Raw genomic sequence first — 13,289 nt, 5'->3', positions numbered from 1 at the left:
AACACTGAGAATCGTAAAAAGTGAATTTACAATAAAATACTTTCTATCCTTAGCGATCTAAACGAAATTCTTAGTATATGTTAAACTGAGATTGCATAAAACGAACGTCCAAATCTGACATCGTATGAGGAAGTTATGATCTTTCTAAGATTTAGCATAACAGTACACAACCCGAAATTTGAATTTTAGATCAATCAATTTTTAGCAAAAATAATCTAAACAAGAAATGAAGATATCGTTAATAGGAGTTCAACGATAAAAAGACAGTTGAAAACGGATCTTGTATGCAAAAGATACGGACAAAACTTAGTCCCTACTCTTCGAGCGCGGTGAATTCAATACAGTTTTGTAAATCTAAGATAGAATGAGAATTAGCCAACGGGATCTAAATGAAAGTTGTAGTACTCATAAATACCAACGCATGGATTTAAAGAACGTCAATAATAGAGCTCGTATGTTAAAGATATGGACGAAACTTAGTCCCTACTCTTCGAGCGCGATAAATTCGATACAGTTTTGCAAATCGAAGATAGAATGAGAATTAGCCGACGGGGTCTAAATGAAAGTTTTAGTACTCGTAAATACCAACGTTATGAACTTCCTTCTCATGTGTTTTATTGTCTAGAGTTGACAAAGTTAGAACTACATAATTGTTTCTTCAAGCCACCAATTGAGTTTGAAGGATTTCTTAATCTTGAAGATCATTATCTTCAAAATGTTGATTTTGGGGCTAAGTTGTGTGGAAATCAAATCTGCTTGCCACAACTAAAGGAGGTGTCCATGTATTCATGCATAAATATATACAATTTCAACATCAAGGCTACAAAACTACAAAGTTTGTTTGTCATTGCTTGTCCAGATGCCACGTTGCTCCCATTATTGCATAGTCAATGTCTTTCTCTCTTTGCTATAGATGATTTTGTTAGAGGGGAAAGGATGCATTTGGCCAGGGTGTTAAGTAACTTTCCTGAAATTCAAGCTTTATTTATCGATGGTAATTCTCTTAAGGTATGATAAGAACTAAAAAGTTTAATGCTTACCATTTACTCTTCCTCAATAGAAGTATCCAGTAATTGTTCCTACACTCCTAACTTTCTCATCTAATGTAATTATCATGTTCTTTTAGGTAAGGCAAAGACTCACTTTCACTTCACAGTTTTTATGTGCAGAAAATGTTCCAAAGTGGCTTCCAGATCCGGTTTGTAATTTAAAGCATTTTTCGTTTAGAAAAATTCAATTTGGTGATTGGATCAACTTGATGGTGTTCTTTGTTTGCTTCGGAACTCGCCAAATATAACACAACTCCTTGTGATGCACTTGGAGGTGGTAAAGTATATTTGTTTTTCTTAGAGTATATTACAGAATGATCCTTTTGGTTTGGTCGAATTCTCAGTTTTGGTCCCTAGGTTTAAATTTGGATAGGATTCATCCCTATGATTTGTAAAAATTACATTGTAGGTCCTTGGTCCATATAAAAAGACCAAATTAACCTTTCTATCTTTTTTTTCTTTATATATATATATATATATATATATATATATATATATATATATATATATAGGTATATTATTGTTTTTTATCTTTATTTTAATTGAGTTAGTATAGATTATTTATAAAATTATTTTTATTTTTTAAATCAATTATCTAAAGTATATAAAATCATATTATTATTATTATTATTATTATTATTATTTATTTATTTATCTTTGTTTTTGTGCTTTAAATTTTTTTTAATATTTTTGACGTTTTACTTAAAAATATTTGTTAATGCTATATTTTTTTGACGTTTTGTTCGTTTAAATTATATAATGATTTGTTTGACCCTTTTTTCAAATAAACAAATTAAAACAATAATCCGAACATGAACAAAAATTATCATTGATTTTGTTAAACGAACGAACACGAATAATGTTCTCGTTCGTTCATTTATGTTTGTGAACGTTCGTTTATGATGTCTTCTTCTATTCATTTATGTTCGTTCATTTAATTTATTTATATTCATTTACGTTAATTTTTTTTTATTATATTATCATATTATATGTTCATATACTTTCAATTGTGATTGTTTATCTTTGTTTGTTTATGTTCGTTTAGTATGTTCATGAACATAAACGAACGAACAAAAACAAGATAATTTGTTAAATGAACGAACACGAAAAAAAAAAATCTCGTTTGTTAAAGATAAAGAAAAAAGAAAGATAGGGTAATTTGGTCTTTTTATATGGATCAAGGACCTACAATGCAATTTTCACAAACCACAAGGATGTAACCTATCAAATTTTAAATTTAAGAACCAAAACTTAGAATTCGACCAAACTACAATCACCATTTCTGTAATTTACTGTTTTTCTTATATGAAACATGAGTTGGATGCTAAACTATGGTTGCATTTTATTTTATTTTATTTATTTATTTATTTATTGTATTTTCAGGAGTCTCAAGTTGATGTGGGACCAGCTTCAAATCATTTGGAAGTCCCGGACTGCTTGGGCTATACATTGACTCAGTTGCAAAAGGTGTTGATAAAATATTTAGAAGGATCATGACCTGAACTGCTTTTTATAAAGTTTATTCTTGCTCACTCCCCTTCTCTTGAGAACTGTTACATTATCCCACGTGGAGCTTCTGAAGTTCAAATAAGACTTGACGTTGCTATAGTTCTTATGTTGTTCCCTCGATCCTCGCCTAAAGCAAAAATTATATATTTGAATGTTCATTACCCTTAAACTTTGTTCAAAAAAGTACTTTGTTAATATCGGAGAATAATTATCATTATCCTTAAACTCTTATAATTAAATTAACAAATTCATGTCAAACACCAATATCATCATTTCACTATTCAAGCCTCCTGCACAAAACACCATCAACACTTGTATCAGTTGTACCTCTTGTTGTTTAACATATATAGCCTCTACTGTTATTTAGATACAAACTATTTTTCATGTGGTTTTTTGTGACAACCCGAAATTTTCATTTGTACAAACCCTAAAGTCAAGCACTTCAATTAAAAGTCAATTACATTTATGATAATTGTTAGCCAGTTTAAAGTCCGTTTGAGTGTTTTTAGTATTTATTCTTCAAACGAACGAATGAAAGGAAGTACCTTCTCGGGTCTTGGAGTACCAAACCCACACATATCACCCTAATAAAGAGTTCACAGCCAAACTTTTGGAGTTTGGGCCGTAAACTGTCAAGTGGCCATGAACTCATGCCCTAGGCATGAGTTTACTCCCCAATTCCTTCATTTCTCACTTCCGCCCTCAAGAACTCTCCCCATTCTCTCTCAAGTAGCATCCCGTTCTTCACCCGATCTTCCGAAAACATAAGTATTTCTTGACTTGATTTGCTGTTATAACCTAACATCTAGTTGTTATACATCATTTCATCATTCATTATTGATTTTCACTTAGATCTTCAAGTGTTCTTCAAAACACCAAGAACAGACACTAGTGTTCTTGGACCTTAAACACCCAATCAAGCTTCTATCTTGTAAGTACACTTGCCCTAGCTTCTTGTGTGCTTAATATGAACTTGTTTACACTTGAAAATCTCCAAGAAACATAAGATCAAAGGAGTTTACAACCAAGGATGTTCTTGGGTCGTAAACCCTTCCAAGTGGGGTCGAATGGACCCTAATCCCTTCCCAAGCCTTGGATGCTAGCTTTGATCCTTCCTAGAAGTGTTTAAGCCCTTAAACAACAATCAAAACATGTCCCCATAAGATTTTACGGCCGTAAACACATAAGGATATGGTCCTTAGTCCGTAAACTCTACAAAGTAGTGATATTGTGCCCCTAATGCTTTCCTAAGGCTTGGACTTGATCATTGGATGCTCAATCATTACTTATAAGACCTCAAAACACAAAATGGCACTTAGTACCATGAGTTTACGGCCTTAAACTCATGGGGAAATGACCATGGGCCCTAAACTCCATAAGGAGTGGTTCTTGGGCCATAAACTCCAATGCCATACCATACAACCCTTAGATGCAACCCTTTGGTACCTATAACACTTGAATCAAAGTGTTTCCATGTCCTAGGGTGTCTTAACTTGGTTAATTAGTTGTTAAATGACTAAGTAGATACATATATTTTTTATTATATGTTAACTAGGATCATTGTGTGTGTTCAAGTCTTTACTTGACACCTAGCACCTTGTCCAACACTTCCGTATAAACCACTCACTAAAGGTAAGTTCATACCCCTTAATTAACCTTTGAAATGTTTTTAAATGCTTTTATGGGGGGGAGGGGGGAATACAAGTTGAACCATGTTAGTTATTAGATCAATCACATGTGATTAATAACTAGCATACAAATGGACTTTTCATACTTTAAATTGTTTTACCAAACAAATGACTTCAAACTGCTTATCAAACTATTTTACATGTTAAAATCTTTATCAAATTCACTTTTGTATACTAAGCCTTTCTTTTACAGTTTTCAAACTTATATATATTGTTAAAACCATGTCTACTACATATATAGTTATATAAATAAGGTTTGAAGGACTTAGGACTGATAACTCACTTTACTTCCTATTCCTCGTTTGGTTGTGGACTTAAAGTACCTAGTTGTTTGTCCGAGTGTCGTCGAATCCTTAGTTATATATTATGTATATATGTATAGATATAAAGACTTTTATCTCAGTTCAGTACATTTAGTCATACAAACAAGTCTACTAATAAACTACAATATGTATAGTTTAGGGTTATACTACTTACTACTTCTAGTCCAATGGAGCATACAAGAGTCAGTTCATTCATGAATCATTACTTATTACTATGAGAACTTATACAACTATACTATGATGAGAACATATACAACTATACTATGATGAGAACATATACAACTATACTATGATGAGAAACAATACATTCATTACACAAGTACATACATTACATATACAAGTATACTATAACATAAATACGATCCACTGTATCGGAGTGTGCCTTCATTGTCATGGCCCGAGTTGTAACCAGAATCTCCTGGAGGGAGAGCATAAGTTTGCGTATAGATCTATACTGGATTGACTATCCTACACCTTATTGCTAGCTACAGTGGTACCGACAGGTCTTCGGGTGCTAAATGTCATACCTTTTGACGACTTACATTGTTGTGTTCACAGTTGATAGTATGGTACAATTAATCACATAATACCTTGATATAAATCCGGTTTAAGGTAGTTAGTACGACAGTAGTTCCTATAATACAACACTATAGTACTACATTAATTTACCCTTTACATTTATTTGGTGATCATTTCACTTAAACATTAATGTACAAACTATATTTTGATAACGATGGTTACAAGAAACAAACATACAAAACAGTTGTGCCTTGGTAGAAGGCTGCTTTTAGTAGAAAATATATGATTTTCTAGGAGTTACAAACTTTTACAAATACTTATATACATTCACATACTTTTACTACAAACGGTTACAAACACTATTTCAAACATTTTGATACAAACACTGTTTCAAACATTTTGATACAAACGTAGACACTAAATACTTATGAACTCACCAGCTTTAATACTGATAAACTCTTTCAAAATAACTTGTATTCTCAGGTCATCAGTAGACAGGTACTAATGCCAACTTTTGAGAAGATGGAGCGCATACAAGACTCATCTTATATTTTCATTCATATTTTGGTGTCTTATATACTATAGAATACACTTGTATTAAATTTATATATCTAATCCAATGGATGATGTTGTTTACTTCTTTACTATTATAATGTGTTGTGATACTTTACATGACGTCCTCTGCCCCAGAACGTTTCCGCCATTCTTGGTTTTGGGGTGTGACATTTTTAGGGTCATGCTAAGCACAACTCAAGTATGACAATAAACTACATTGTATAACGAAAAGTACACTAAAATAATTATTTTTAGTAAATAGTTATAGCGTGCCATTATAATTACAAAAGAATCGATGCCTTTCATTGATAAAGGAGGGGATTAAATACCCACTGTACATAGTGATTACAGGAGGAAATTGGGGAAAATCTAGGCTAAATAAGGAAGAAGTAATCTACATTAATTACACAGTAAATATAAGATCAGGAATATACAGAAGGTATATATTTTGGTTAATACTCCCCCGCAACCGAATGGTTGGCTGGCTGAATAGACAGACTGGAACGGAAACGGATGAATAGGTGACGGGGTAATTCTTTGGTAAATATATCTGCGTATTGGTAATCCTCAGGGACATGAAGAACGTGAAGGGAACCCATGCGAACTTTTTCGCGAACGAAATGGATGTCACTATGCTTCGTGCGTTCGTGCTGAACCGGGTTTTAAGTAAGATATACGGTTGAAATGTTGTCACAATATATAATTGTCGCTTGGCGAAGTGGAAGATGTAGCTCGAGGAGTAAGTTGTGTAGCCATGTAGTTTCAGCTGCGGCGTTGGCGACGCCTTTGTACTCGACTTTGGCACTGGACGGGGAGATAGTTGGTTATCATTTGGACGACCATGAAACAAGATTATCACCGAGAAATACACAGTAGCCGGATGTGCACCATCGAGAGTCGGGACACCCCCAATCTGCATCAGAGTAGGTAGTGAGTTTTGTAGATTTGGAGGGAGAAATATGAAGTCCATGATGACGGCTGCCTTGGAGGTATCGTAGAATACGTTTCAGAAAGTTAAAATATGGATCACGAAGGGCATGCATAAAAGGCACACTTGTTGGACAACATACGCAATGTCGGGGCGAGTGAAGGTTAAGTAATGTAATGCTCCAGCAAGGCTGCGATATAGAGTTGTGTCTTGAATTAGGTCGTCGGTGGTTGCGCTGAGTTTAGAGTTAGTGTCGACAGGCATGGCACAAGGTTTACATTGTGTATGTTCGCTCAGTGAAGAATATCATCCACATATTGTTCTTGTGTAAGAAATAATCCTCCATTTTCATGTTTCACTTGGATGCCGAGGAAGTGATGAAGTGGCCCAAGGTCTAACATAGCAAACTCTTTAGATAATAGAGTGATGAAGTGGCGAAGAGTTGCGTCGTCAGAAGCGGTCAAGATGATGTCATCCACATAAAGAAGAAGATATGCCATTTTTGTGCCTTGTTGGAAGACAAAAAGAGAGGTATCACTTTTGGTGCTTTTAAAACCACATGTGTGAATGAATGTTGCAAAACGATGATACCAAGCTCGCGGAGCTTGTTTAAGCCCGTACAAAGATTTGCGTAACCGACAAACATGTGTCGGGTGTTGCGGGTCCATGAAACCAGGGGGTTGGAACATATACACGGTCTCGTTGAGATTCCCATTTTAGAAAGCATTCTTTACATCTAGTTGGTGCATAGGCCATGATCGGGAAACGACAAGACTAAGAACAGTGCGGATTGTGGTAGGTTTCACTACAGGACTGAATGTTTCATCGCAGTCTACTCCGACTTGTTGGCATTTTCCATTAATCACTAAGCGTGCTTTATATTGTGCAAGTGTTCCGTTTGCATGAAATTTGTGCCGGTATATCTGTAACGCCCGTAGATCCGGGTTAGTCAATTAGAGGCAATAGGAGTCGAAAACGACTTTTCGACAAAAGATTATTTAAAATAAATAATCTTAACCAAGTTGTAGAATATTTTACAAGGTTTCCGTACATATAAAGAACGCCGAAATCCGAGTTATAACGAAGAAGTTATGACCCGTCGAAGTTTCGCGACGGAACCGACACGACACCAGGAAGCGTAAATAGTGAATTTACGATAGAGCGAGATTTAGCCTTAGCAATCTAAACGAAAGTCGTAGAATATGTTAAACTAAGAACATCGATAAAAAAAACGCCCAAATCTGACTTCGTATGAAGAAGTTATGATTTTTCGAAGTTTCGGACTAGCAGTATACAGCCCGAAATTCGAATATTAGATCGAGCGGTTTTGAGCCGACATGACCTGAACGACAATCGAAGATCCCGTTAAGAGTAGCATAACAAGAAAAAGATGGGCGAAAACGGACGTCGGATGAAGAAGTTATGAGGATTTAACGGACCAATCCTATCCCGGCCTGTTAATAATATAAAATTTAAAATCGAGTCAAAATTAGCCGACGGAATTTAAATGAAAGTTGTAGAGTACATTCCCACCTTCGCGTGGATATAAAGAGCGTCGAAAACGGAGCTCGTATGCGAAAGTTATGATTTTTAGAAGTCGAGAATGCAATTTGCGAAGGCTGATAAGGAATTGATGACGTGGCGCGTTGTGGGCCGTCCATCGCTGATCAGATCTTGCTTCGGATGAAGGACACTTCTCCCTCGCTTACGCCCTATGTACCCTCGCCCTTATCTCTTCCGGAGTGCAAGACAGCTGGTCCGAGGTGGCGCCCTTATCCGAGCCATTACGCCCAACATAGGTCCGAGGTACGCCCAACGTACCGAGGCCTCGCAGGCTATAAAAGGGGGTCGAGATTTCTTCATTCTTCACACCATTTTTCACTTTGCTCTCTAACTTCTTTCTCTCTCTAAGTGTTCTAAACACTCCTAAACCCTAGGGAACCTCCCTAGCACCCGAGGGAAGCCCCGAGGCTCCCGGAGTCCCGAGAAAAAGAGCCTTTCGGTTTCGAAACACTGCTCCAATTAAGTTCCGGTTTTCGATAAAATTTGCTATAAGCGTGCTACGCTTACGCAATTTTTAATATAGCTTTCAAATAATTATAGGAATGTTATTAGGTCCTTAAAATAATTATTTGGGCTATTATTATGAGTTATATTGAGTGTTATTAACACTTATATAATAATAATAATAGTCAGACTAATTAATTAGTCACGGTTAACGTTAGACTAAACCCTAGTGGTATTGGTACTAGGTTTTATTGAAGGAAAATCGTTTTGAGAGTATCGAAGCGCTGTCCGAGTACTGAGTCACCACCTTTCAAGTGAGTGCATGGTCCCTTTCATCTTACACATAGATATGAATTATTTTACATAAATTACGTGCTATGTGTGCATATTATCTGAATACTTGTTGTCTATGTTGGATGAATGATTTTATACATGTTTTAAATGATTTAAACTGTATATTTATTTTATATCTACAAATATGTTGGGATAAAACATGGGTAGATGAAATAGTTGGTGTGTGATGAAAGAAAATAATGAGAGATAGGTGATGATAGGAAGGTGATGATAATTAGGTGAGGATAGATAGGTGATGATGAATTGGTGATGTAGGATACTACAACCTTGTCCGACAATTTGGAGATGTAGTCATCTACCAGAGTATAGATGGCGACCACGAACTATTATAGACAACCCCGTGGAAACACCAGCAGGCTCATAACCTGTAGGTGATGAATTACGAGTTCAGGCGATGTTGTAACTATGTATTCATGCGATGATACTCTAACCCCCTTACTATGAATTATGAGTTCAGGCGATGTTGTAACTACGTATTCATGTGAGGATACCCTAACCCTTGGTGGGCACGTATTGAGGGAGTAATCCCTAAATCAATACCGTCTAGCTGATGTAGGTGATGATCCTTAGGGAAAGTTCTTAGGAACAAACATAAAAGGAGATGTGATGTAAGGAGATGAGATGTAAAATATGATGTAGGAGACGACCCTTAGGATAAATCCTTAGGGAAGGTACTTAGGAATAAAGAAGATAATGGGGATGGGTAATTGGGTTAACTGTTTGATGATTGAACATAATAAGTATATTATTGTGGGTTGAAAACCCTATGTACTCACCAGGTTTCCCAACCTGACCCACTCAGTTTATTTATATCACAAGTGTTGATACGAAGTCACATTACACTGATAGATTAAAGAGATGTAGATCACTAGTGTCAATAAATGTAAGTTCCGTTTATGCTTATGTTCCTGTATTGACAATGACATCCCAAAAGTTTTAAAATGAATAAAATACGTTTCTTCGAAAATGTTTTGATAACGTATTTATCGTATTTTTCTGGGAACAAATTCCGCAACATTTTTATGAAAAGTACTCTGATTTTTATAAAGCATAAACAAAATCGGTCTTTTCTGGCCGTGATTTTGGGGATGTCACAATATCCACATACAACGTATGAATTGAGCCTCCGGGGGGACGAGGTACAAGTTTCCATATGATTTTATCTATTAGAGCTCGATGTTCATCGGTCATGGCGGAGTACCAGTTTGGATTAGATAGGGCATGTTTGTAGGATTTGGGAGGAGGCGAAATGGTGGAGGTATTGGTGTTGGTGTGAAGGTTGAGTGGTGGGTTTGGTTTGGTGATCCCAACTTTCGAGCGGGTGGTCATAAGGTGACTTGATGTAGGAGGGGGTGGCGGAGGTGGAGGGGGTGGTTGGCATCGCTGGGAGTAAGTAAATGGGTAGTATGAGGGTGGAGGAGGGGTAGGGTGGGACGAAGTGTCGGGGGTTTGGTTGGAAGAAGGAGGGGAAGAAATGGTTTCGGTGGGAGCGGAATGAGTGGGGGAAGGGGGTTATGGTTCGAAGGTGGTTGAGTAGGAGTGGATATTGATGTTGTTAGAGGGTGGAAGAGGAGAGGAGAGGGTTATGTTTCAAGGAAAGAGTAATTGTGTGGTGGGTTTGGTCTGTGAGATGCATAAGGAAAAGAAGTTTCATCGAAGGTTACATGTCGGGAGAGAATGAATTTACCGGTGGACATGTCGAGGCATCTATATCCTCGGTATTGGGCTGGGTATTTTAGAAAAAAGGCAAGGTGTAGACTGAGGTGCTAGTTTGTGTTGGCGGGTGGTGGTTAGGTTGGGAAAGCAGGAACAACCAAGGATTCATAGGTGGTCGTAATTTGGATGTTTGTGTTGTCAAGTAATGGAGTAGGAAGGATGTTGTGCAAGTAGGTAGCCGTATGAAGGGCCTCGACCCAAAAGGAAGGAGGTAAAAAAGCATCTGTAAGTAAGGAAAACATGATTTCGTTTATGCAACAGATCATTCGTTCGGCTATTCCATTTTGTTGAGAGGTGTCTCGGCACGAGAAGTGAATGTAAAGACCTGTGGTGGAAGCAAAATTATATAAATGGTGATTGTCGAATTCACCACACTTGTCACATTGGAAAGTTTTGAGGGTGATATTGAATTGAGTGTGGATATATTTGTAGAAGGCTTTGATTTTGGAAAAAGTTTCTGATTTTTAGTTTAAGGGAAACACCCATGTAAAATGGTTGAAATCGTCAATAATGATGAGGTGGTATTTAAAAGTAGTTTTGCTGTGGATAGGTGAGGTCCAAAGGTTGGCGTGAACTAGATCAAATGGTTTGAGAGTGAAGGATGTGGAGTTTTTGAATGGTATATGTTTGTGTTTAGCAAGTTGGCAAGAATGACAAACTCATAAATGATCATTTTTATTGCAAGAAATATTTTCATTTTGAATAAAAAAATATATTACATGATAACCCGGATGACCGAGTCTAAAATGCCAAAGAGGTGAACTAGAAGAATCATAAAAAGATGAAGCTGGAGCGTTGGCTTGTTTGCTGAAGGGGTATGATCGTCGGAACTGTCGTGTCTAGAGAGGTGCTTCTTGGTCTTGTAATCCTTTATAGAAAAACCAAAGGAGTAAAATTCAATAGAAAATGAATTATCACGACAAAATTTACGAACATATATAAGATCTTTAACGGTATGAGGTGTGTGGAGTACATCTTTTAGATGAATAGGTTTGGATGGATGGGGTAATGTTGTGTGACCTGATCCAAGAACTGGTACTTGATTACCATTTGCAACAAACACAGATTTAATAGAAGACAAACTATGGACCGAGATTTTACCTTCGTTGGTTGTGAGATGAGATGTAGATCCAGTGTCCATGTACCAATCAACATGTTCTTGGTCCAGAATCATAGCTAAAAAAGCAGCCCCGAGTTCCGAAGGTTCAAGTGGGTTTACCTCCATAAGATTGGCTTCAGCTAGTGGTTGTCGTGGTTGCTGCTGGGCAGAAGAGGTAGGCCAGGGAGAAGCCCATACAACTTGAGTAGGTTATGGATAAGGTGGTGGTGAAGCCCAATATGGGTGGGCCTAGAATGGTGGTGGGTATGCGCCCCATGTAGGGTGTGTTTGATTGGACATAGGGCTTCTGTGATTATATGACTGGCTTTGTGTTGGCCGACTAGAGGACGTATTGTTGGGAAACATATGCATCAAATACACTCTATAACTATGCAACGGAATAATCGAAACAACAAAACGATTTACTTAAGTGTACATGCACCCTATGGATCTATGGCTTCATACTATTACTTCTACCCTAGGAAAACCGAAAACATAAGAAGAATACTAACCTCTTTAGCAACCAATGATCTTCGAGCTTGACTCCTTGTGCGTGCCACCTTGTTTGGATGATGAGGATCCAAACTAGAATCCCTCTCTTGGTTCACACCCAATGAACTCAACAGAGTAGAAACAAATATAAACTAGGAAGGATGAACTCACGGAAAGTTCTTCCACAATGAGGGAGAAAGAAGGTGGCGAATACTCAAGCCAGAAAATGAGCAAGGAGGAATGAATCCCTAAGGCCCTATTTATAGGCTTTGATACCTCCTAGGGTTTTATCCTTCCACCCATGTGGGATGGGATATGCTATGAACGAAATTCCCTTTATCCAAAGGGAATTTTCGTCCAACCCCCTTCCTTATAGGGTTCTGGAATGTACCCTGATCAAGCAATTATTGATTAATTCACATTCAACCCTTCTATTAATTAAACTGTTAACTAATTCCCAAATTGTTTTCCAATTTAGTTTCTATTTAATTATTAAACCATAATAATTAATAAACTAATTACTCCTATTATATATTCTACTCAATTTTGAGTCTTGAGGGCAACCCAAGAGGACCCTGCTATTATTAGAAATATCACAAACTAGTTAATGATCTTGGACACACTTCCAACAGTCTCCCACTTAGACAAGTCATCAACTAGATATGCATGGTTCTATATTTCTCAAATAATCAACAGAGAGAATGCCATCCAATGCATCTGCCGAACTCTGATCTAATCACTATCAGCCCTCAGATAAGTGATCAACTATACCTTCATCCTAATGATATCTGTATGAATTCGAAGCATGGATAATGGTCAATCCCAGAATTCAAAATTATGTTTCCCTATATAAATTTGTGATGACTACATCTGACTACTAAATCGAACACATCAATTCTAGTCAGTACCCGACCAGGTTTTAAGATGTCAGCACCAAATCATCGAGGGGCCCATAGATATCGCTTCTCCTATTAAGGCAGAAGGGACGAATAAACTATGACTACATAGTCCTTGTCTATTTCATCATATCACACATGAATGCACATAGAG

This window comes from Lactuca sativa, chromosome 1, assembly GCF_002870075.4.
Source record: "Lactuca sativa cultivar Salinas chromosome 1, Lsat_Salinas_v11, whole genome shotgun sequence".
NCBI classification, from domain to species: Eukaryota; Viridiplantae; Streptophyta; class Magnoliopsida; order Asterales; family Asteraceae; genus Lactuca; species Lactuca sativa.
Note: the sequence above shows the minus strand (reverse complement) of the source record.